General features: G+C 39.6%; 1 protein-coding gene across 1 annotated transcript in view; it reads left to right on the forward strand.

Annotated features, from left to right (window-relative positions):
- The first annotated feature begins 3,689 nt into the window (after positions 1–3,689).
- ISLR2 (immunoglobulin superfamily containing leucine rich repeat 2) overlaps positions 3,690–27,556 on the forward strand; it is a 43,905-nt gene continuing 20,038 nt past the window's right edge. Inside the window, exon 1 of the mRNA XM_089671378.1 lies at positions 3,690–3,943. The gene's annotated coding sequence lies outside the window, so the exon portion shown is untranslated. The remainder of the gene's footprint in view (positions 3,944–27,556) is intronic.

The raw sequence follows: 27,556 nt of genomic DNA on the forward strand, positions 1-27,556 counted from the left end.
CACATGCAAATAAGCCTTACTTGAGGTCTAAAAACAGACCTTCATCTGGGAGCAACAAGACAGAAGACTGAAACTTTATCACAGCAAGGCTATGGGAACTGCTTGTACATCACATCTTGTTAGGCACTATGAAGAGGACAAAACTGGATCAGCTTCTGGATCAGCTTCAAATTTATTGGAATGAAGTCCTATCAGATAGGAGCAAGGGCAGAGACACCCAATTGCATGCTTCCATGGTGTTAGTCAGAACAAGTTTTATCTCAACACAAATGTATTCATAAGAAAATGTTTGTTTTCTAATCGCCTATTATCTTTAGTCCAGTCATATTGAAATCTGTCATATTTCTCAGTTGGGCGATCACATATACACAGCATGAATTTGGAAGCTCCGATAGATTTTAAATGATGTGGACATTCCTCCTGACGTGGACATTTTCAGATGACCTTTCTCAAAGGAATAAAGATAAATTAGAAACCTTTACCTAATAAAGATAAGCCAGCACTAAACTTTCCACATGCTCCTCCTCTTCTTCCTCCATTACGAAAACATAATGCTCATGTGAACTAGGCATTCCTGTTTAGTGCAGGAGCTGCATCTAAAGACATTGTGAATTCTTTGAATTGTATATGTGCCTTGGTCTGTTAATTGATGTTAATTGATCTAGTTTTAGCTTGATCAGTAATGAACAATAATCAATATGAGATTTAAAGCGTTGTCCCTTTCCACTCATAAACATGCTCTTAAGGTAACCAGTCTGATTTTACAACCATTGTCTTCTGTCTGTGGATAGATGAATGCCAAGGTTGAAACTGGCCCTTTGACCTGGGCCCCTAGGTCCCCCATGCTCCCTATAATTCACATCAGACCTCAGATTTTGCTGTAAATTTCATGGGAGGCAGGTGCTTCCTGTGGTGCCATCTGCACTCCTGTCTATATAATATTAAATTAAATGACAGCAGAGGTGGAGTGGTGTGATCAAGCACCCAGCATTTGACTGACAGCTTGGGCAGCCAATCCAAAACCAGAGTTGGGTTTACACCACTTCATTCTAAGTGTAATTTGACTAATACTAGAGTGGAAGGAGTGCAGATTGTACAGTAGGGAAAGAAATAGGTACCCACCACCCAAAATAATTTACATATGTAAAGCAATACTTACTACCATACTGTAAATCACGATGAAGCAAAAGTAAGAGGGATATTTGTGCCACTATACACAGTAGTGTACAATGCTCCACACACTTTTTTTGTTTAATATATATATATATATATATTTATGTGTATGTACCTATATTGTCTTTACCATCAAGTTATGTTCTTTTATTGTTTTCACTAACGATGGCATTTCAATTGTATAATATAATTTTGTATCATAGGCTACCCATGGATATCTGTATGCTGCTGTCATAGATTTGACTATGGCACAACTGTTGCTGTTATTAGGGCACTGCTTGACACCTGATAACATGGCACTGGTAAAAAGACAATAATTTTAATTGGATTATGGTTTAACTGCACTTGTGATGTGGATCTGCAATGATGGTGCAGGTTTTTAGACCTGGTGACATTTGTTTTGTCATCTTAGTTAAAGTATATGTAAACCCTCACCTTGTAAAACATTCCATTCAGTTTAAAATGGAAATGAAAGGTAAATGTGTTTATAGATATACAAACATTATAAATACTCTTTATCCCTTTTTTATAAGTGATCACATAAGCTCTGTTCTCAGCTGCATAAAGTGGTGAGGGTGGAGAAACAGCAGCACAGTGTCTTCCCAGTGAATGATTGTGCGTAGGAATGGGTGTGTCAGCAGAAGCCTGATTGGAGGAAAGCTGATTGGAGGAGAGCAGATTGAGTTCCTAGCACAGCTACAGAACTGACTACGCTGTTCTCTCATGCCTAGTATGCTCAGTTTTTAATAGGAAAGCAGAGGGACTGGCAGGAACACCAAGGATTTCATACAAAGGAAGCAAAAACAAAAATAACAGGATCATTTTTCTACATGTACAAGTACATGGCACAGCAGGCATATAACAGGAGTACAAAATGTTTAATTTACATATTTTTAAGTGTTAATAGACCAACAACAGTAAAATCAGTCTCTGTATGCAGTGAAGCATTCTTGTTATACTCACTGTGAAGCCTAAGGGGTTAATCCTCTGCCTTATGTAAAAATCCTTTCTTCTCTGTTCCTCCACTTTTTCACGTGACCACCTCTTATCTTCTGAGAAGACAGATTGAACTGTAGGCATTTTGCACATGCTCAGTTTGACGTGTATTGCTTGAGAGGGTTTTTTCTTGGGAGAGTGCATGTGATCAGCACAGGGCCAATCAGCACTGGTCAGATAGAAGTCAGGGGTTCTGCATCCTCCTAGAGAAGAAAGAAAACTCCTCCTACAAGCTTTAGCTAGTGCTTGGCAGAACACTGATAGAAGTCACAAGACTGCTCTAACTGCTGATGAGAAAAGGTATTTAGCAGTTTATATTTACTAAAATAATTGCATTTCCATGTTGTATGTACTGTGGGAGACCAGATATAGTGAATGCAGGATCCTGGGTTTAGTAACACTTTAAAATTGGCCCAGTTTATTCCTTAATTGAGCTTTAAAAATAAAATCTTTATCTTTTTTGGGCATCCCTACTCTTTCTTAGATTGAACATAATTTTAAAGGAAGATATGTATTTAAAGCATAGCAGAAGAAGAGGTATCATCGGAGACTGTTGAACTATTTGTAACAATACATCCTTCTCAGAAAGCTGCAGATACAATGTGCAGCTGCAAGAAATGCATATACATTATATAATGGTTGCATCTTGTAAGTGATCTGCCTGTAGAATGTGCTTTACATGCCTGATACTACATACATGTATAGCGTGTGGATGTTATAGGCACTAATTCTGCTGCTTTTCCTATTTCCTATTATACATACTATATTTTTTAAACTTTAGGTATTTTGTGAAGCTCATTACAAATCCTCACACTGAGACATCAAGCGAGACTATTTTTATGCTTCTCGTGTATGACCACCATTATGTCAGGTAATCTAACCGCTTTTCTATTACAATATATGTGTAGGCATTGTGTATATATTAAACAGAGTGGGAAATACTGGAGAAAGGATGGAGAGGGGGAAAGCGAGCGAGCCATTTCTGTATATTCATATGCACACACACGGGCACATGCTCACACTGCCTATTTTACTTGTCTCAGGAGTATTCAAAGCTGTCGAGAAATTAAAATCTGGTTACAAAATCAATTATTTATATCATTTCCTGGAAGGAATGATGAATAAGATTGAATTAACCTTTGAAATGCCAGATAATGCAGAACAATATGACTGTATATATAATCTTTACTTTGATTATATGGAATGGCATCTGTTCAGCATGAATGACATTAGTAGGATTAACCTTTAAAACACCAGACGGCTGTCTATTATCTATATATTGGATACATAGACATCGACGTAACATGAATTCCAACTCTGTTGCTCTGGAGCTATTTACATTCAATTAGAATGACAGGGATGTGGACCTGAAATGAGAAGGGAGAGGTACATAGCAGGGCTGCAGAGGGAGGGGTACAGACACATGCATAGGGAGGGAGGTGTATAGTGCAGGGACACACTGATGTGTCATTAATGTTTCATTCCATTTGCTGTGGGGGGGGGGGGTTCCTGCAGCTTTAGACCACTCACTATCTACAGTACCTTGGGTGGGGTGTGGGAGTGGGCTAATGGTATCAGAACGGTGCACAGTATATTCATGGGAAGCAGAGACTCGAGAAAATCCTACTTTTTTCCTTAATTTTTTGCAACCTGATGCCAATGAGACCCCCAAATCCTTATAGCACGCCTATCCCTCTTGCTTTATGAAGTTTTAAACTTTGGATAACCTGTTTGACTGGACGCCTGCCACACATCCTAGAGGCAGATTCAGGAGGTAAGACACTGCTGTCTAGGAAAGCAGCTTTGTACAGAGCTTGATGTGTGTGCTTGAATGCATGATGTCCTTGCAGCCAGCTACCAGCTGAATGTAGATGTGTGCATTCAGTACAGCCTATACACTATATATTGTTATGTCCTGCAGACTCAATAAAGGTTTAAAGGAACATGTGCATGTCATCTTTATGCAGCTATGAGTTGGAGCTGCTTGCGATTAGCTGTGTTCATTTAGTGAGCCAAAGCAACATAGACACGGTGCATGGAAGAAGTAATCAGTGTGAATGTGTGCAGGATAGATAGTGATCTGAACAGTAATATTAAGAGGGATTAAACTGGTAGGATCGGGTTAGCAGCTGCAGGACCTGATTTTTATCACTGAACTATCCTCGAAGGAGATTTTACTTCCAACAAAAGCAACACGTTGAGGCTTTGACAATGTGCTCCTTCAAGTGGCGGAGAATTAATCAGCGAGAATTTATTGCAGCACTGTGGACAGCTCCTGATGAATTCAATGAGCCTCTACCGCTTTATTCCTCCCATAGGAGAGAGTCCGGTTTGTGCTTTATGGCTGGCTACATTCACTTAAACATATGGGTGTTCCATGCGTAGTACTGCTATCCGTATGAATTTCCAGCTAAATAATTGTAATGTTTTATCAGACTACCTATCTGCTTATCAATCTACTTATCTCCCTATCTATAGTTCAGCCTATCAATTTTTCTATAATTATTTTATAGGATTTATATGGCGCCACCAATTTGGGCAGTGCTTACAAAATAAAGGGAGACAGTAAAGTTACAATAAAATGTAAAAGAGGGTTAGTGGGAGAGAGAGTTTACAATCTAAATCTATCTATCTATCTATCTATCTATCTATCTATCTTTTTCTTTCTTCTCTTTAGGTTTTTAAAGAGATTATGAACATTTTGCTGTTTATTTATGCATGTTTGTACATCCTTCTAACCAACCTTCTATTCATCTACTCATACAAATCTATCTATCTATCTATCTATCTATCTATCTATCTATCTATTTATCTATTGTTTATCTTCTTATCTGTAGGTTTATAAAGAGATTATGATAATTCTGTCTAGTTGTCTGTGTATGGCTTTCTGTATATCCGTCTAACCATCCTTTTACTCATTCAGGACTATCTATCTGTCTATCTATCTATCTATCTATCTATCTATTATTTCTCGACTTTTAGTTGAGAAAGCTAGGTTTATAAAGTATTAAGAGATTATGATAATTATCTCTAGTTGTCTAGTTATGGCTGTCTCTATGTCCTTCTAACCATCCTTCTACTCGATCAGGTCTATCTATCTATCTATCTATCTATCTATCTATCTATCTATTATTTCTCATCTTTTCTTTAGGTTCTGTAGGAAAGTATGATCATTCTTTCTAGTTGTCTATGTATGGTTGTCCATATGTCCTTCTAACCATCCTTCTATCCATCTTCACATTCAGGTCGGTCTATCTATCTATCTATCTATCTATCTATCTATCATCTATCTATCATTTCTCTTTTTTTTTCTGTAGGTTCATAATGAGATTATGTGTCTGTATCTCTGTCTAATCTATCATTCTATCTGTTCTGATGCATGTAAAAGGTGACCTTTTTATACAAATATCTACACAATTATCCCCCTTTAGTTTCTCAGCTCCCTCCCGATCCCCCTCTGCTCCTCTATTCTCCCTGTGTATGTTTAATGCATGTGTAATGCTCCAGCATGTCTACATTAGTCTCTGTGCCCTCCCAGCATGGGACCCACTGGGCCATTCAGACAAGGGACAGACTAAATGCGTCTCCTAACCAGCTCTCTTTGTGGCTGCAGCATTTAAGGTTAATTTAGCAAATGACAAGGACAGGACATAGAAAGCATGAATGATAGAAAGATTTAGGAGAGAAAATATAAGGATAAAGAAAAAAGCAAATTTCCTTGCAAGCCCAGCCACTTGATCATATTCGAACAGTTTCTCACTTTTATTTCAATTGAATGAACATTGGTGTGGTCTCTCTAGGGATGCAGGGAAGTCATCAGTGAAGTGACATTTACTAGAGGCAGAAAACTGAGGGCAAATTGCAGAAGAGAAGAAATGGGGAATTATATCAACAGGAGGGGACAGAAGAAAGTACAATGGGAGGTATGAATAGCTTGATCCCGAGGACAAGTAAGAGGAAGACAGTTGTTACAGAAAAAGTGTAAAGTGACAAAATAAAATATCTAGAAAAACTGGATAACTGAGGAGAAGGTAAAAAGGGAAGAGTAGAGCCAGTAAATCCCCATCCCAAACAATGGCAAGCTGAAATGTCTGTGACAATGTCTGAAATGTCAATGAAAATGGTTTATAATTATATCCATAGGTGGGGGTGGGGGTGGGTGTACTAAAAATATAGGAAATGGAAAGTCAGGAACCTATGTCATTGAATTGCTGAAATCTCATGTCTTAACTTGTCCCAAGGTCAAAGAGGACAATGTGCAAATGCAGGAAATTCACAAAACGGTACATGCTCCAATAGACGGATATATTCTATATATCATAAATATTCTGCCAATGCATTAAACATATGTCCTGCAAAAGCAATTTTTAACTATTTTTAGAATACATAATGTGTACATTTATAATTGATTCTGCCTGTGTGCATGTACAGAATGCACACAGTGTAGATGAATAGTACAAGAATGTACACAGTATATGTGAGTGTGTAGTGTGTGCGTATGCAGATATATTTTTTACATTTTATGTGCATCAGTTGGAAAATACTTTCTTATAAATATACCTGCAGATTTCCAATTTTATATGTAGTTATGGTAAATATGTATAAATGATTAACACAATACTGTATTTTAGACATTTTAAGTAGATGCATAGTTAATGCCATTTTAATCTTGTTATTTAGTTTTACCAAAATACTGCTGCTAAAAAACAGTCAAAATTTATACATACATATATATATATATATATATATATATATATATATATATAAAAAATGAAAAATATTAAAATTGAAAAATGGTTTTAATAAAGTATCATGCCCGTTCTAAAAAAAAAAAGAAATAATCCTTAGAAAATTTTGCCTTTATGAAAAGCAATTATAATGCTTTGCCAAGTTTTTAAAGAATTCTGCAAATCCAGGATGCTGGGGGACCTAGACCTGGCCCATGTTTTTAAGATTTCCTTCACTGCTAGCAAATAAACACTGTCATTTGATGGCACACTGCAGTATTCTAGCTGACTTTAACATTTAAAGTAATAGAATTATATTCTGAGATAAAAATATAATCCTACATCCAAATACTCCTCAACTCCAATTTATTCCAATATCTCTTTATTTTTGTACAATGAAACAGTCCGTGTTGGAGACTAGATGCAGATGTTTGTAATTCTGTAATTTTATGATTGTATATTTTAATTTGTCTTTTGACAAAACATTATTTGTAGTGTTAATTTTCAAATATTTATCTTTTAGTTCTGAGTAAACTGCACAAAATTGTTACAGCTCTGACAGTTTCCTCGACATCTTGCACATATGGAAAAATGGCGCTCCATTTTTTTCTTCATTGTGTTGCTTTGCTTTGTCCAACATCTCAAGCTTTGCATTTAAGTTTTCATCTTTTGAATGTTTTTCTATATTATGTATAAATACAAAGACATTTTTTTAAATAGTATTGGAGCTTATAAATAGCATGAAAAATTATACCACAAATGTTTTTTTTAACATTTCACAATAAGTAAGGACATCAACATAATACTGTACTTCTGTTTAGTATACATATTTATATTTAAAAAAAAAGAAATATATATGTGTGTGTGTATGAAAAAAAGAGATCATAAACAAGCCAGTATAGAAACACACACATATGTTATGTACATATACCTACCTACATATGTGTATGTACTTAACATATTAAGCAACATCAATTAGCTTCTCTTTTAGCAAGAATCTCACATTTAGGCTAAGGAGACATAAATGTTAAAATTACACTCATGCTATTGTGTTCTTAACATATTAAGAATATAATTTAAAATAAATAAATAATTAAATTAAGGAAAAATAATTAAATAAATAAATAAATATTTATATAAAAAAATACATATATATATATATATTTATTTATTTATGTATTTTACACTCATGCCATTGTGTTCTAAACATATCAAGATTAAAATGTAAAATAAATTTGTAGAGAGAGAGAGAGAGAGAGAGAGAGAGAGAGAGAGAGAGAGAGAATATACAGTGTGTGTAAATATATACATTTGTATTCTACATATGTTAAATACACAGTAGGATGACTGGTATTTTAAAATTTCTCCTTCTTTAGCCCAAATGTGAGATTCTTGCTAAAATAGGAGCTAATTGCTCATGTATTAAGAATACATTTTTTAGTAACCATAGAAGATTAGAAGAGTAAAGTAGCAATACAGGGTTGTGTTCAAGGTGAGATGCTCTGCATGTGTTTCCATTAAAGATGAACAGTGATTACACGGCTGATAAGCTGCAGACAGCCAGCCTGGACAAGATAATAGAGACACTTCTCTCGGTGACAGAGCCCTTCCATGTGCCCTGTTCTCTGTAGCATAGAGGGATTAGCAGTTCATGTGGGAGGGGGGAGCAGCTATTGTTCTCATGAATGCACACATTCCACAGGCACCTGTTGTCCTGAACTGTCCTCTACAGGTCAGAAGATGCCAGCAGAGAAATGCCCCCCAAAAATATGGGGGGCATGAGATACCTATTGGTTTTTATATGTCACTGTAATCACATGCCTATAGTCCTAGCTGGGCCAAGCATGCATACACTAATACTATTAAAGGAATAATTTTCACCCTGGTTTACTTTAGGCATCTCAGGAGATTTAAGGGATTTGTATTTTAGTTCCTTTATTCTTGACTAAGCATTTGAAGTAAACACAGCCTCACATGGAAAATTGTTCCTTAAGGGTCCCTTCACACTTCTGCGCTTCCTTCAGGCAAAACGCACAGTCTCACTACAGGGAGTCCACAGGTCAGGTCCAATATCAATCTAGTTCTTCACATCACAGCATAGAAGAGCGCTGAAGTTTTAAAATAATCCAAATTTTAGCATTGTAATGTAGTTCTTGGCACATCATTTACAGTGGGAAAAATAATTATTTGATCCCATGCAGATTTTGTAACTTTGCCCACTTACAAAGAAATGAATGGTCTATAATTTGTATCATATGTGTATTTTAAACGATAGAGACAGAATATCAACCAAAAATCCAGAAAAAACACATGATACAAATGTTATAAATTGAGTTGCAGTTCAGTGAGTAAAATAAATATTTGATTCCCTTCCAACCAACAATAATTCTGGCTCCCACACACTGGCTATGTGCTCATGTAGTACACAGATTAGTCCTGGCAATTTAGAAAGGTGCTCCTAACAACAACTCGTTATGTGTATAAAAGACACCTGTCCACAGAATCTCTTTCTTCCATTCAAACCTCACCACAATGGGCCAAACACCAAAGAGCTGTCAAAGAACATCAGGGACAAGATTGTAGACCTGCACCAGGCTGGAATGGGCTACAAGGTCATCAGCAAGAAGCTTGGTGAGAAAGAGACAACTCTTGGAGCAATTATTTGCAAATGGCAGAATAGCCATCAATAACCCTCGGTCTGGAGCTCCATGCAAGATTTTTCCTCATGGGGGAAAGATGATCATGAGAAAAGTGAGGGATCAACCCAGAACTACAAGGGGGGAGGGCGAGCTTGTGAATGATCTCAAGGCAGTTGGGATCACAGTCACAAAACAAACCATTGGTAAAACAATACACCGCCATGGATTGAAACCCTGCAGTGCCTGCAGGGAACCCCTCCTCAAGAAGGCACAGGTACAGGCCCATATTAAGTTTTCCAATGAACATCTAAATGATTCAGAGAAGGATTGGGAGAAAGTGCTGTGGTCAGATGAGACCAAATTGAGCTCTTTGACATCTCAACTCACCGTGTTTGGAGGAAGATAAATGCTGACTATGACCCTAAGAATACCATCCCTAGTCAACCATGGAGGTGGAAACATTATGCTTTGGAGCTGTTTCTCTGCTAAGGGTGCAGGTCGACTTTGTTGCATTGAGGGGCCAGTGGATGGGGCCATGGATTGTAAAATCTTGGATGAGAACCTTCTTCCCTCAGCCAGAACACTGAAGCTGGGTCATGGATGGGTCTTCCAACATGACAATGACCCAAAACACACCACCAAGGCAATAAAGGAGTAGACGGAGAAGAAGGTCATGGAGTGGCCTAGCCAGTCTCCAGACCTCAATCCTATGTAAAATTGGAGGGAGCTAAAATGTCAAGTTGCTGAGCGACAGCCAAGAAACATAGAAGATCTGTAAAGAAGAGTGGACCAAAATTCCTCCTGAGATGTGTGCAAATCTGGTAACCAGCTACAAGAAATGTCTTCCCTCTGTGCTTGCCAACAAGGGTTTCTTCACCAAGTACAAAGTCATGTTTTGCTTGGGGATCAAATACCTATTTTACTCACTGAACTGCAACTTAATTTATAATATTTGTATAATGTGTTTTTTCAGGATTTGTGGTTGATTTTCTGTCTCTATCATTTAAAATACACCTATGATAAAAATTATACACCCTTCATTTCTTTGTAAGTGGGCAAACTTACAAAATCTGCAGGAGATCAAATAATTATTTTCCCCATTGTATGCTCAGCGATAGATGGAATCTTGCAACAAAGCTTACATATATGTTTAGCATATAAAAAATTAGGACGTTAGGTTTTCTTCAATAGCAGCATGATGGAGACAAAAAGGCATGCAGAAAAAAAAATGCATAAAATGCAAAGCATTCAACAACATATGTTAAAAAAAATAAAATGACTTTTAGACCAAATGTGTAAGAGGGCCCTAAAGACCTGTACTGAGAGAAATATAGAAGAAAATCCTAGTTGCCTAGCGTATCAGCTTCATTACATAGTTACATAGTTAGTCTGGCTGAAAAAAGTCCATCCAGTTCAGCCATTAAAAAAAAAAAAAAAAGTTATAATCCTACACCCACAGTTGATCCAGAGGAAGGCAAAAAAAAACAGCAAATCATGATGCAATTTGCTCATGCAGGGAAAAAATTCCTTCCTGATTCCCCAAGAGGCAATCAGATATTCCCTGGATCAACTTTACCTATAAATGTTAGTATCCAGTTATATTCTGTGTATCTAAGAAAGAATCCAGGCCTTTTTTGAAGCAATCCACTGAGCTGGCCAGAACCAACTCTTGAGGGAGTCTATTCCACATTTTCACAGCTTTTATTGTGAAGAAAACTTTTCCTCCAGACGTAAAGAGTGCCCCCTTGTCCTCTGTGATGACCTCAGGGTGAATGACTCTACACCGAGTTCACTATATGAACCACTGATATATTTATACATGGAGATCATATCCCCCCTTAACCTCCTCTTCTCAAGAGAGAATAAATTCAGTTGCTCTAATCTTTCCTTGTAGCTGAGCTCCTCCATGCCTCTTATCAGTTTGGTTGCCCTTCTCTGTACTTTCTCCAGTTCCCCAATGTTCCCTTTGTGAATTGGTGCCCAAAATTGAACTGCATATTCCAGATGAGGTATAACTAATGATTTGTACAGGGGAAATATGATATCTCTCTCTCTAGAGTCTATACCTCTTTTAATACAAGAGAGGATTTTACTCACTTTAGAAACCACAGCTTGGCATTGCATGCCATTATTAGTATGTATGATGCATGCATATTCTTAGCCTCCAAGTACATAACCTTATTTATCAACATTAAACCTCATTTGCCACATAGTTGCCCAATTAAACAGTGCCTTGAAGTCGGCTTGTAAGTTGGAGACATCCTGTAAGGACGTTATTCCACTGCACAGCTTGGTGTCATCTGAAAAGACTGAAATGGGATTTTTAATCCCAGACCCTATATTGTTTATAAATATATTAAAAAGTAAGGGTCCCAACACTGAACCTTGGGGTACACCCTGACAACACTAGACCATTCAGAGTATGAATCATTAACCACTACTCTCTGAATACGATATTTTAGCCAGTTTTCTATCCATTTACATACAGATTTTTCCAAGCCTGTAGACTTTATGTTACACATTAGCCATGTGTGGGGAACTGTGTCAAACGCTTTAGCAAAATCCAAGTATACCACGTTCACTGCCGCCCCCATGTCCAAGGTTTTGCTCACCTCCTCATAAAAAGAAATCAGATTTGTTTGACAACTTCTGTCTTTCATAAATCCATACCATCTGTTGCTTAAAATATTTTTTTCCAGAAAGAACTCATCTATGTGGTCTTTTATTAAACTCTCCAGTATCTTCCCAACTATAGAAGTTAAACTAACAGTTCTATAATTACTTGGTAAAGATTTTGACCCCTTTTTAAATATTGGCACCACGTTGGCCTTATGCCAATCCAGTGGTACTATGACAGTCATTAGAGTCCCTAAAAATTAGAAACAATGGCTTTGAAATGACAGAGCTTAATTCTTTAAGGACTCGTGGGTGTATGCCATCCGGTCCAGGTGCTTTATTCACCTTTATTCTGTCTAAATATTTTTGGATCATATCAGTTGTGAGCCAATGTGGATCATCTGGAGCTGTGTCAATACCATGCCCATTATGGACAAGAGCTCCCTCATGCTCCTTTGTATACACAGAGCTGAAGGTATTTAAAAAATTTGCCTTGTCCCTTGTCACCCACTCTAGATTATTTTGTAAAGGGTCTACATACTCGGACCAGACCTTTTTACTATTAATATATTTGAAGAATTTTTTGGGGTTGGTCCTGCTATCTTTTGCAATCTGTCATTTGTTTTCAATTTTTGAGGCCTTTATTTCTATTTAGCATATTCTGTTATATTCTTTGTAATGTTTAAACGATGATAGAGTTCCTTCATTTTTATATTTAATAAAAGTTATTTTCTTATTATCTATAGCTTTTCTAAATTTGGCCGTAATTTTAGCCTTTTAAACTTGTTTCCCATGGGAATATAATTTGCAGTGTGTTCACATACAATATTTTTGAAGAACTCCCATTTCTGTGTTGTGTTCATTGATGCCAATATTCCCTCCCAGTCTAAGTCTTGGAGAGCAACTCTCAGCCTTGGAATATTAGCTCTCTTAAAATTGAGTGTTTTTATTTTTCCAGCATGTGCTTGCTGTTTACAGCTAACAATAAATGAAATCATGTTATGGTCACTGCTACCCAGATGTTCTTTTATATGGACATTCGTAATAGGCTCTGCATGGTTTGAGATTACCAGGCCCAGCAGAGCATCATTCCTAGTTGGGGCCTCTATGAACTGTACCTTAAAATTGTCTTGTAGTAGGTTTAAAAATGTTTGCCCTTTAACTGTTCCTGCAGTACCATTACTCCAGTCAATTTCCGGGCATTTAAAATCCCCCATTATTATCACTGTCCCAACCCTTGCAGACCTTTCTGTGCAAGGAGCTGAGTCTCCACCTCCTCATTAACACTGGGAGACATTAATCAGCGAATCTATAGATGCTGCCAAAAAGACCTGGAAGTGCATGTTATACAAACAAAAATCTTAATTTGCTCCCTGTTGGTCTGTTAAATATTCCATTAAATATTTTGCAGCAAACATTCAAACAAGGCCACACACTGATGATGTCAAATCATTGGTATTTTCTTCCACCAGATTGGCTTATAAGAAAGTCCCCACCTGTGGCCATACTTTTCTCAAGTGTTTCACCCAGACTGGGCTTAATTGTAAAAGTAGCTACCCCCTCTATGATTAAGTCCAATTGGGATGAAACACATCAAATGGGTATGGCCACAGGCGGGAACTACCTCGTAAGCAAGGCTGGTGGAATAGAATACCAACGGTGTGACATCATCAGCGTGCAGCCTGGTTTCAATGTTTGCTTTGGAGCCCTGAGTGGGGACAGACACCAGCACCTAGTTTAATGCAGGCCGGAGAGGCATACCAGAAATTTGAGCAGCACTTGTATCTGGAAACTTCAACATTAAGGGCCGGTTCACACTATGCCCGGATATGAATCGCACAGGAACAAGCTATGCGTTCTTCTGCGATTCATATGCGGGTCTATGCAGTGTGATTTCATTACCATTCATTTGAATGGGATGAAGTTGCACCGCACCATGCTAAAAGTAGTACATGCACTACTTTTTTTAAATGCACGGCAACCGCATCACATGAAACTTTGTTTGGTGTGGCCCGAAGCGGGAAAAGGAATGCACTGGCAACCTACGTTCAGGGTGTTGTTAGCTTTAAGTGACCCCTGCAGCAGACCACAAGGGCATTGCAATCGGAATGCGTTGCGGGAAGCCACAGGGGAAAGCAGCTCCCCCACACCACATTCCGGTGTGAACGAGCACTAAAAGTGTTCTGGTATGTCTGTTCAATGCCTGTTGATCCTGCCAGAAATCTTCCTGTGCTTTCTACATGCACTGACTGTTATCTGTTACATTGTTCTCTGTTATCTCTGTGGGTGACAAAACACCACCTCTCATTTTATAGAGAATAGGAAAGGGGAAGATGTTCTGTAGTCCTTTATTAGGGTAACAATGCTGCCTCCCCACAGGTACAGTATAGTCAGTGAGTGTTGTAATGCTAGGAGAGAAAATGTGCTACTGGCAGAATCAGCAGGAAAAATGAAGCAAAAAAGACTCAAAAAAAGAAAATAGCCGTTTGCTAAAACTTCAATTTGTAGCAGAGCTTGTGCGCCCATTTCACACCTTGGACTGGCTGCTGTGTTTCCTGCTGATCTTTGGTCACTGCGGGGCACAATGTAGAAGTTAGTGGGAGAAACCACAGCAGCCAGCGGGGGACCCACTATTTCCCACAACCAAAGGTGAGGAGCCATATTACAGAATGAAGTTTTAGCAAACACCCTGACAGGCAGAGAAGTATAAATCTGCTTTCCTTACAGGGCAGTGCATTTCTAATTTTTGCCGAACCCTTGGCCGTCACCGTGACATTTTTCAGCATGTTAGAAGCTTTCTAAAGCAACCATACCTCTGAAATGTAGAACTTGAGAACAAGGGGCACTTAGGGAGAGCGAGCTGCGGTGCATGTTGCTTGGTGTGGTGAAAATTGGGTTCGGTTGTATTATGGCAGCCAGGATGATGCAATCTTCCTCAGTGCCATGGGTGCTCTTGGATTATAAAAAAGCTGAGGTGCCTTTGGGCACCCAAGGGAGAATAGTAATGCAGCATGTGCACCGCACAGCTGTGAACAGTGGGTGTGGCTAAACAGTTATCAATAGGGGGACTAAGGGGTTTGGTTAAACAAAACACGGGCTTCCTTTTACTTATAAAATATATGCCACAAGGAAGGGTTTCTCACAGACACACATAAACCTCAGCACAATCATGTGCATAAAATGCTTTCATCACATTTGCTTTTGTGTACTCTGAAAATAGACAGAGTGCTAGCAGTGGGGAGAGTGCAAAATCAGGTTCACTTCTGCATAGAAACCAATCAACTTCCAGGATTTATTGCCAAAGCGTAATTGAACAAGCTGAGGTTAGAAGCTGATTGGCTATCATGCACAGGTGTCCAAGCCTACCTTTAAGAAGAAATTCATTAAAATAGTCAGAGACTGCTTAGCAACCAGCAAATTGCCTAGGCAATCTATAGAATGCCTATTTTTACACATTGTCTGTTTTGCTTTGTGTCTTTTAGGTCACTTTGCAGTAAAAGCAGGGAAGCATAAAGCACTGTAGTATGTTAATATGCTTTATTAACCACTTGCCCTCCAGTGGATTTACCCTTCTTCCTGACCAGGCATTTTTTTTTACGATATGGCGCTGCGCTATTTAACTGACAATTGTGTGGTCATGCAACGCTGCACCTAAATGAAATTTACATCCTTTTTTTCACACAAATTGAGCTTTCTTTCGGTGGTATTTAATTGTCTGTGCGTTTTAAATTTTTGTGCTATAAAAAAAAAAGACCAACAATTTTGAAATATTTCTGACTTTTTGCTATTAAACATATCCAGTAAAAAAATTTTAAAAATCAAATTTTGGCATAAATTTAGGCCAACATGTATTCTGCTACATGTCTTTGCTAAAAATAAAATCCCAATATGTGTAAATTAATTGGTTTACGTGAAAGTTACAAATGGCAGTATATATAGTGCAGTTTTTTTTTTACTGCGGCTGGCATTCTGACACTGGGGGAGAACTGACTTGGTGTCACTGACATCCCCAGTGACACCAATACAGTGATCAGTGCTAAAAAACAGCACTGACACTGTACTAATGGCACTGGGCAGGAAGTGGTTAACATGTGGGGCAATCAAAGGATTAACTGTGTGCTGTTTTACTCTGTGTGCTGTGTGTGTGCTTTACACTGTAAGCACACTGCTTTGTATGGCTCTGCTATGCAGTGTGCATAAGCTGACAGGGGAGAGATCTGTATTGTTTACATACAGGTCTCTCCTCCATTGGTAATACTTGGAGATCGCCGGGAATCACTGCTACCCAGAACTGCAAGACCACGTATATATAGTAATTTTGCGCACCCGTGCTGCCCTGTAGCAGTATTTCTACTAAGGGGCAGCGTGGAAGTGGTTAAACAATAATTCCATACATACACACAATCTACTTACAATAGTAGGGAAACAATACAAAGCCTTACAAAGTATTACAGATATACATACAACAGATGTACACACTACCTTACCTTCTAGCAAATGAGTATGAACAATGGTCTGTGTGCAAGAGAGATACACTAAAAATCACATAGCTTAGTTTATGGTGGCTTCATTATTTCCATAGGCAACCAGGGCTTCAGGCTCTACCCAAGCGATTGCAGGAAATCTGGCACCAGTGTCATCCCCAGGTAGAATTCCTTCTAGCACATATTTTCCTTATTAAGCCCCATACACACAGGCCGAATATCAGCTGGGGTCAGCCAGTTCAACAGAAACCGGACAACATTTGGCCCTTCTGTACACCAGTCTGTCCAACAGAAACCGGCATCTGATCAGTACTGGCAGCCAATGGCTGCGAGTATTGACCTGTGTGTTCTGGTGGGAGACAGTCCCTCTGTCAGATTGCAATAGCTCAGAGTAGAGATCACTGCAATAACATCAGATAGTACAGTGCTCTCCTCCCAAGCTCTTAAAGCGGAGTTCCACTCACCTGTCAAAAAATTAAAGTTAGCAGCTACAAAAATTGCGCATGCACGAGTAGCTCTACACTTCATGAATGGTCCTGTAGTCTTCTGGGACCTGTCACGTGTCCCAAAAGACTACATGGATTGAGGACACCTTCTGGGGCGATCGGACCGGAAATGGTAGCGGGTACCTGTCAAATCGGGTACCCCCGCCCCCAAGGTGCCAATCCTTAATGGAGAGCAGGGGAGCAGTCTTTAAAGTGGAAATTCCCCTTTTGGGTGGAGCTCCGCTTTAGGTTTTTTTCATTCAGCCTTGTGTGTACCAAGTGTTAGTTCTTGTGTTGTAATGCGCAGACCTTCCTTGTTGTTAATGATCCCTCTGTCAGCTTATGTTGCTGGCCTTTTATTTGGAAAGTTTGGTTAGTCATTCCTACATGGGCGTATCCTTTTCTGCATCAGTTTGTACCAGTGATCATTTCCTAACTCAAACTATGACACTGTTGTTTCATACATGCCATAGGTCAAATATGTCAAAGAGTCAAAGTATTGTTGACCAGAACTACTGTGACACAATGGGAGCAGCTAAAAATGTTTAAATGGCCATCGACTCATTTACATTGGCCAGTATACAACAATAGTATCTTTTTTCCAATTGTATTAGAAGACAGTTTGAGTAAACTCTAAATCTAAATCTAATAGCATTTGTTTGAGAATTGTTAGCTCAAAGAAATCTGATGTTTACCTATCAGGGTTTGGAAAACTCTTTTGAACGATGGAAACTGACTGCTGGAAAACGTAGGTTAAAAAAAGTCTGTTTAGCCACGTTTGCATAACGCGTTAATGTGCGTTTATGTGTGTTTATGAGCGTTTGCGTTTAGAAGCTTTTTTTTAAGATAACCTCAGGAGACCTTCCAAAATGCCCAGAATGCACTGAAAACAGTAAAGAATTAACTATTTCAGACATTTTGAGAGAAATAGAGAGAGCAGAAGCAGAGAGAGCAGTATGTGTTGAGATTACCTGTCTTTTCTGGTTGTATTCACTATGGATCCCATAATGAGCATAATGCGGCACGTTCTACCATTTTTTCATTCACACAAAACCTGTAACTGACTGCGCTGGTGTACCGGGTCCATTTGAAAACATGGAAAATACTTTGCATGCATTTCTGATGAAAAAAGGCAAAGGCTTATAAACGCAGTTAGCCGCGTTTACAAGCGTTCGGCGTTTGAAACGCTGATAAAATCTACTCCTGAACGCAAAACATTAGGGAGAGTCCAGGGGCTGCTAAAAAAAAACGCAAAAAAGCTCCTAAACATGAGTTTATCAGGTGCAGTGTACATGAACCCTAAAACAAACAGATTTTGAAGTCTGAGAGACTCACCAAACTATATATATATATATATATATATATATATATACACACACACACACAACAGTGCATAATACATAATGCACATGCAGAGTACAGGATTCAGGGGTGTGTAACACACAGTGTAGGGGTCAGAAGAGTGCAAAATGCCCCATGCAAGCAATACTCTCCTCCACTTTACCCTTTCAGCAAAAATGTATTTATTTATTTCAGGTACTTATATAGCGCTGTCAATTTACACAGCGCTTTACATATATATTGTACATTCACATCAGTCCCTAACCCTCAAGGGGTGTACAATCTAAGGTCCCTAACTTACATTCATAACTACACATACTAGGGACAATTTAGACAGGATCCAATGAACCTACCAACATGTCTTTGGAGTGTGGGAGGAAACCGGAGTACCTGGAGGAAACCCACGCAGGCACAGGGAGAACATGCAAACTCCAGGCAGGTGGAGCCATGGCTGGGATCCGAGCCAGTGACCCTAGTACTACCAGGAAGAAGTGCTAATCATTTAGCCACTGTGCCGACCCACTCCCAATCCCCACTCCTTCCCTTCCAAAGAAAAAAATCTAGCACTAATTTTCATGCTCACCCCTCCCAGCCCAAATCTTTGCCCCCCCCCCCCCCAATAATAATCCTATTTCTCTCCACATTTCCCAACACAAATCCTCCGTCCCCCAATCCCCCAATCCCTCCTCCCAGAACAAATCCTTTCCCTCGCAATCCCTCTTTACAGCACAGATCCTCTCTCCCTCCAAATTCCTCCTTCCAGCACAACTCCCCAAGCACAAATCCTTTTCTACCACCCAAATATCCCCCTCTGCACAACTCCCCCGGACCAGCACAAATCCGCTACCTCCTCCAAATCCCACACAGCACAATTCCCCCCCCCCCCCCATTTCTTCTTCCCAGCAAAAAATGTCTCCCCACTTTTAGCACAAATCTCCTCAAATCCTCCCTTTACTACAAATGCTGCTCTCCCCCCACATGTCCTCCCCCTGCACAAATTTTCCCCAACACTAATCATCTGCCCTCTTCTAACCCTCCCTTACGCCCAATCATTCCACCCAGCACAAATCATCAAATCATTCTTACCTGCGCCCCCCCCTCCCCGGTCAAAATGCCCTCCCAGTGTAATTCTTCCATACAGACTGTAATCCCTGCAGAGTAATTCCTCATAAAAGACCTTGGATTAGCGCAGCTCAATACAGAGGGATGCCCCTCCTCCTGGGCTCCTCCTCCTGTGTGCATGATACACGTCAGAGCCGAGGAGGGGCCTATGAGAAGCCTTCCTCAGCTCTGGCATGTACCATTTTAACAGGCAGCTGGTGGGAAATGATGCTGCTGGCTGCTACAGAGTGGGCAATAGTATCATCTGGGACCCAAGGCACCCTGCAGAAGATGGGGTGCATGTGGCCTGCAGCCTGGTGCTAGCATGCTCTGACAACTGATGTGCCAGAACTCTTTCCAGCTTTGAGCCCCAGGACTCCAGCACCAATCCACGAGACACCGGGATTTTGTCAAATCCCAGGATGGTCCCTTGGAATCTGGTTTGGTTGGGAGGTAAAGGCTACATATATTTGCTGCTGTTGAGCATTGATATTGTATTATATTAGGCCTTTTTTTGTTATCTTAATACGATGTTAAACCCAAAAACAAAAATGTATTATGTTGCAAGTTACCAATGCTTAGATGTGATAGCTGCATTAGTTTTCTTTTTTTCCAATATTTGATAAAGCCAGTACAGACCAAGCTGTCCAGTGTTGAGACAAACTATTTAACACTGCCAGGGGTGTTTACAATGGTGAGCTTTTATTCATTTATGTAAAACCTTTATCTCAAAAGAAAAACACTGTTGCTGTATCATCTTATAAGGTGTTAGCTAGAGTTCAGCTTTAAATTGTTAGTCAAGTCCATCAAAATTTGGTAGTGCATTCAACACTACCCTCTCCCCAGATTGACAATGCTGCTGTTGAACGGTGGCTCTGTTACTCCTCCATCGAGAATGAAGATATGTGTTACTGAGAATGAGGTATGTTACTGGCTGGATCACCAGGAGAAAATAAAGGAAAAAATAATAAAAAGGGAAAACTAATGCAGCCATCACATTTAAGGATTGCTAAGCTGAAATTCATTTAGGGCAGCCATCAGAAATTTTGAGGCCTCTTACATGGCTTTAGGCCTGCCCCCCCCCCCCCCCCCAGGCCTGACCACCAACATTCCCCAGAACCTAGCCACCCAACTGGATCCTTCGACTGGCCATCCTACTGAACTCTGCAGTGCACCCACTTTTAGCACTCTTAAAACTTAATACAGTCATGGCCGAAATTGTTGGCACCCTTGATATTTTTCCTGAAAATCAAGTATTTCACACAAAAAAGGTATTGCATTAACACATGTTTTGCTATACACATGTTTATTCCCTTTGTATGTATTGGAACAAATATAAAACAGAGGCAGAAAAGCAAATATGACATAATGTCACACAAAACCCCAAAAATGGGCTGGACAAAAGTATTGGCACCCTTAACTTAATATTTGGTTGCACACCCTTTGGAAAACATAACTGAAATCAGTCGCTTCCTATAACCATCAATAAGCTTCTGACACCTCTCACCCGGAATTTTGGACCACTCTTCCTTTGCAAACAGCTCCAGGTCTCTCTTATTGGAAGGACACCTTTTCCCAACAGCAATTTTAAGATCTCTCCACAGGTGTTCAATGGGATTTAGATCTGGGCTCATTGCTGGCCACTTCAGAACTCTCCAGCGCTTCTTTGCCATCCATTTCTGAGTGCTTTTTGACGTATGTTTGGGGTCATTGTCCTGCTGGAAGACCCAGGATCTTGGACGCAAACCCAGCTTTCTGACACTGGGCCCTACAGTGCGACCCAAAATCCTTTGGTAATCCTCAGATTTCATGATGCCTTGCACACAGTCAAGGCACCCAGTGCCAGAGGCAGCAAAACAACCCCAAAACATCATTGAACCTCCACCATATTTTACCGTAGGTACTGTGTTTTGTTCTTTGTAGGCCTCATTCCGTTTTCGGTAAACAGTAGAATGATGTGCTTTACCGAAAAGCTCTATCTTGGTCTCATCTGTCCACAAGACGTTTTCCCAGAAGGCTTTTGGCTTACTCAAGTACATTTTGGCAAACTGTAGTCTTGCTTTTTTATGTCTCTGTGTCAGCAGTGGGGTCCTCCTGGGTCTCCTGCCATAGCGTTTCATTTCATTTAAATGTCGACGGATAGTTCGCGCTGACACTGATGCTCCCTGAGCCTGCAGGACAGCTTGAATGTCTTTGGAACATGTTTGGGGCTGCTTATCCACCATCCGGACTATTCTGCGTTGCAATCTTTCATCAATTTTCCTCATCCGTCCACGACCAGGGAGATTAGCTACAGTGCCATGGGTTGCAAACTTCTTGATAATGTTGCGCACTGTGGACAAAGGCAAATCTAGTTCTCTGGAGATGGACTTGTAACCTTGAGATTGTTGATATTTTGCCACAATTTTGGTTCTCAGGTCCTCAGACAGTTCTCGTCTCCTCTTTCTGTTGTCCATGCTTAGTGTGGCACAGACAGACACACAATGCAAAGGTTAAGTGAACGTCTCTCCTTTTTATCTGCTTTCAGGTGTGATTTCTATATTGCCCACACCTGTTACTTGCCCCAGGTGAGTTTACAGGAGCATCACATGCTTGTAACATTCTTATTTATCCGCAGTTGTGAAAGGGTGCCAATACTTTTGTCCAGCCCATTTTTGGAGGTTTGTGTGACATTATGTCGAATTTGCTTTCTTTCCTCCCTTTTTTTGTTTTGTCCCAATACACACAAAGGGAATAAACATGTGTATAGCAAAACATGTGTTAATGCAATACGTTTCGTGAGAAATACATGATTTCCTGGAGAAATATCAAGGGTGCCAACAATTTCGGCCATGACTGTATATGAAAATGAAAAGCATATTCCAAGCCATCAGTGCTCTCAAGATTTAACAGTAAGAAATTATATTTTGACCAAAGAGCAGCAAAGAGACAGCCCCATATATTCAGTAGAGAGATATCCAAATAAATATTCAGCAAAGAGACATCCTAATCCAGCAAAGATACGGCCCAATCCAGCAGAGACATACCCATATATTCAGCAAAGAGACATCCCAATCCAGAAAAGAGACATCCCCATATAGCAGAGACTCCACATATAGCAAAGAGATAGCCCGGTCCAGCAAAGAGACATCCCCATCAAACAAAGAGACAGCCCAATCCAACAAAGGGACAGTCACAAACAACCCAATCCAACAAGACAGTCACAGCACAGGCCCACATCCAGCAACATTGTCAATCAATTTACTATTGTGATTTCTAACAACTTGTCTCCAGATCAGTCCACAGGCTACATGCAGCACAGCTCTTCAAACAGTTGAGCTGAGACTGGTGTGGCACCCAAACCAGCATCCGGTCTGCAGGGAGAGGCAGAGTGCAGATGATATCACTCCAACGTCCCCCTGCAGGTGGAACTAAGTGAGCTGCATCAGTTCACTCCGCAGCCACTCTGCTATAGCAATTGCTAGTTATTACAGCAGCAACAACTCAACCTCATTGGTCGGCCCCATGTGATGCCTGGGTCCCCTACATATGTATGGGCTGTCCATCCCCCTTCCCCCCACCGATGGTGGCTCTGAATATATTACATTTTTGCTTTGGGGTTTAATATTAAGACATATGTGAAGGTATGTTTCTCATCATTCTGCCTGCTTACATTATTTATCTTTACTTACAGATTTCTAAACTACTTTTCAGAGAGCAAAGAAACATTCCCATCTGTCCCTCCTCCAGCGCAGCTAACACTGTCATACACATGTACACATTAACATACTAGTAATGTGTTGGATTGTGGAAGATCACACAGAGAAATGTAGACATTAGGATTTCTGGCAGTGTTTTTTCTAAAGGGATGAAACATGAGGAAATGTGCACTTATTGCAGGGATGTGTTAAATATGTTTTTTTTAAATGAAAGGGCCTTTACATACATGTTAAAGGGGCTTATGAACAGAAGATGGCAGTCAGACTTTAGGTCATAGAATAACCACTAAACTTCCTACCCAACCATTGCATAAACATACATGTCTATGTCCTATGATTATTCTTGTTTATTTGAAATACAGACCTCTGTCATCTCTGTACTCATATAAAGAAATCTACAGTATTGCCTGAAGATATTAAGCCATGCCTATTGCCTATTCAGCCGATAGTGTCTGCTAAGCTTTTTGTGCACAATGGACTGGTTGATTGACTTATTAATCCTGACAAAATTGCACGTATTGCACAAAAGGCTATGTATCTATGTACATCTTAAGAGCCATTAACACCAGCCAAACTACAACTTGATGTTGTGCATGTACTGACAAGATCTTGCTTTTGTGAACAAATAGATTAGCAGTTATAACCCGTGACTTCATTGTACAGTTATGTACATCTTACTTATGTAATTGAACAAATAGACTAGTGGCTATATCCTTTGTATTAATTGCATAGTAATGTGCTCACAAAGATTTGTAATAGTTCACATAGAAACCAGAGAAGCAGAAGCATGTTGGGCCAGCTGGAATTAGTGATGCAAAATCTTGCACATTTGAATGGGAGTAGTTACATACTTTCAGTGCTCCTCACTACATGTAGTATAGACACAGTAAAGCTCATTTGATAAAAATGCTTTTGATGAGATATGCAGATCAGCCCATAGGGACTGAAAATACATGCAAATATCTTGCATTTCACAGAAAATGAAAAGCACAATTCCTTTTATTTTAAAAGCCGCTGTATTCCATTGTAATTGGCCCCCTCTTTCTGGTAGACATGAATTAACATATGTTTCATGTGGGCTTAAGAGGAAGCCCGGTTCAGAAAAACTGGAGGAAAGAACAATACATAACATTGCAGTTGTTGTCCATGGTGAACATTCAGAATTCTTATTGACAACACTTTATTAGCTGCTTTTGGCAACACTTGTTTTCTCCAGTTTTCATGACTCAACTGCAATAAGTTCCTTTAGGGTTTGTTGACAGTACTAGACCTACATCATTTTTATGGTTTGAAGAGAAAACCGACTGTGCTACCATCCTTATGTCCACTCTACTCAAGACTTCATGAAGCCTGCCTTGTGTAGAGAAGAAACCTTCCCATCTGTATACAACTGGTGTAGTCCTTTCTTCTCTGAACAATTCCCAATAGGATTTTGAAGCCCTGCAGGAGCATTACTGGTGAAATCCCCCCTTGATGTCTGCATCAAAGTGCTCATTTTCAAGCTTTCAGTCTTTAACTTAAGTTTAAATAGTAATAAGCCACAACCACCAGCATCTAAGATTGGCCTTCTTTGACATTTGTGAATTTCTTCACAGAAGCCCTAATGATGCTCTTTGCTCATCTTATCCAGCACCCACTCATCTCAAGAAGTCTCACCTCTATAGCTTCAGTTAGTTAAAAAGACTCCATATGGGATGTACACATTCCCCAACGCCTGTGTAATATACTATTAATGGGGTTGTGAAGCTAAACCTGCTTACTAAGATATTGCCCTGGAGCTAGAATGAAGTTTGGCAGCAAGTACCTGCTTCCATCATAGCCTTTAACCAAAGTGTTTTGATTACTGAGTCCCTTGAAGGTAAAATCCTGGTTGTTCAAAGAGCTGAAATGCCATTGTTCCAGTCCTTTTGACCAGTAATTAGCTACCTTGAAAGTGACACTTTTAGCTTGATAATGTTTGCTAAGTGGTAGTTGCTCCTAATAACAAAGACCTTCCTGATGTTATTTTCATGGGATATAGAGCCACATACATGAAACTAAGAGAGTAATTACCACAATGGATGGAATTCTGCATAGCCCATATAGGCCACGGTCTAGAGCAGTGGTCTCCAAACTAAGGCCCACAAGTGGGATGTGGCCTTTTTCTTGCCTTTATCTGAGCCTTGGGGCATTATTCCTTTGACTGATACAAGGCACTATTCTTCCTACTGACACCATCAATGGAGCACTATTCCTCTCACTGAAACAAGCAATGGGGAACTATTCCTCTCACTGACACCAAGAGGTGCAATTCCTCCCACTGATACCAACAATGGGGCACTATTCCTCTCACTGACACCAACAATGGGGCACTTATTCCTCTCACTGATACCAACAAATAGGGACAATTCCTCCCACTGACACAAACAATGAGGCACTTTGCCCTACACTGACACCAACAATAGGGCACTATGACTTTCACTGATATGAATGAGGGAACACCATTTGTCCAACTATTACCAATGATGGGGCACTATTTCTCCTACCATCCATGTCATTTTTTTTAAATGTAATTTGTGATGACATTAAAATTTAAATTTCCCCCTCCCACAAGCCATTAAGTAATTATTTACCACCACTAACACTGGGGCACTGGTTACAGTGTGGTCCCCCTAAAGGACAGTAAACCGGCCCTTGGTTTTAAAAGTTTGTAGGCCCCTGGTCTAGAGCATCAAGGAATCCAGGGGTGTCACTAAAACACCTTTTAAATCATGTTCATGACTAAGTAATACATTCCTGCTTGTGCAATTCATTGTTGCTGCTTTGAACAGTTTGTGCATTTTGTGGTGGGGAATGCTGAATGATGTCTACTTATAGATTACCCTCTCTGTGAGACAGTACATGAGACAGTACATCTAGAGCTGAACTGCAAACAGTATGCCTGACTTCCCTAGTCAATGATTCTAGGTGTTCCACAGTACACCATCATTTCTGATAGCAGTTTTCATCATTACTATTTTACAGTGTTTTATGTGTTCAGTTGTTTCTTTTCATCACACATCACCTTTTTTTCACACAGTGCATCCTAATTCTCACACGTTGGGATTGATTTACTAAAACTGCAGAATGCAAAATGTGGTGTAGCTGTGCATGGTAGCCAATCAGCTTGTTCAATTAAGCTTTGCCAAAAACCTGGAAGATGATTGGTTTCTATGCAGAGCTGCACCTGATTTTATACTCTTTAGTTTTAGCACCCATTAGTGTTGGTTGATAATGGATTAGACACACAGTTTTACCTGTTCATTCAATTGTTTAATTGTGTAGAAAAACAAAATCACAGACATGCCTCAAATCTATTTTTGTTTAACATTCCAACCTTCTGGCTTTAAGAAACACTTAAAAAAATTAAAAAGAAAGAAAACTGTAGTCAATTGCAACTGTTTTTGCAGATCAAGCAGAGGAACAAAATATGGAATCACTCAATTCTGAGGAAAACATTACAGAATCACCATGTACTTTGCAGTTCTAAAACAAACATCTGCATCAGATTACATCTGCTAATTAGTCCGCAGTTAAAAAAGAGTGCTTGCACACCTTGGTGAGCTGGTGCACCAAGCTGATTGACATGAATCTTGGCTCCAACACGAGAGATGTCAGTTGAAACAAAGGAGAGGATTATAAAACGTCTTCAAGAAGGTTAATCATCGTAATGTTGCAAAAGATGTTGGTTATTCCCAGTCAGCTGTGTCTAAAATATGGACCAAATACAAATCAAATGGAAAGGTTGTAAAAGGGAAGCGTACTGGTAGACCAAGGAAGACATCAAAGCGTCAAGATAGAAAACTTAAAGCATTATGCCTTGAAAACAAAGTGCACAACAAAACAAATGAGGAACAAATGGGCAGAAACTGGAGTCAATGTCTGTGACCGAACTGTAAGACATCACCTAAAGGAAATGGGATTTACTTGTACATACAGAAAAGCCAAACGAAAACCATCAACACCTAAACAGAAAAAAAGCAAGGTTACAGTGGGCTAAAGAAAAGCAATCATGGACTGTGGATTACTGGATGAAAGTGATATTCAGTGATGAATCACGAATGTGCATTAGGCAGGGTGATGATGCTGGAACTTTTGCTTGGTGGTGTTCCAATGAAATGTATAAAGATAACAGTCTAAAGAAAACATGCAAATTTCCACAATAATTGATGATATGGGGTTGCATGGCAGATAAAGGTATGGGGGAGATGATAGTCATTGAATCTTCAATAAATGCACAAGCTTATATTGAGATTTTGGACACTTTTCTCATTCCAT

Source organism: Staurois parvus, unplaced genomic scaffold (assembly GCF_062004578.1).
Source record: "Staurois parvus isolate SC_StPar_1 unplaced genomic scaffold, SC_StPar_1.0 ptg000105l, whole genome shotgun sequence".
In the NCBI taxonomy this organism is placed as follows: domain Eukaryota; kingdom Metazoa; phylum Chordata; class Amphibia; order Anura; family Ranidae; genus Staurois; species Staurois parvus.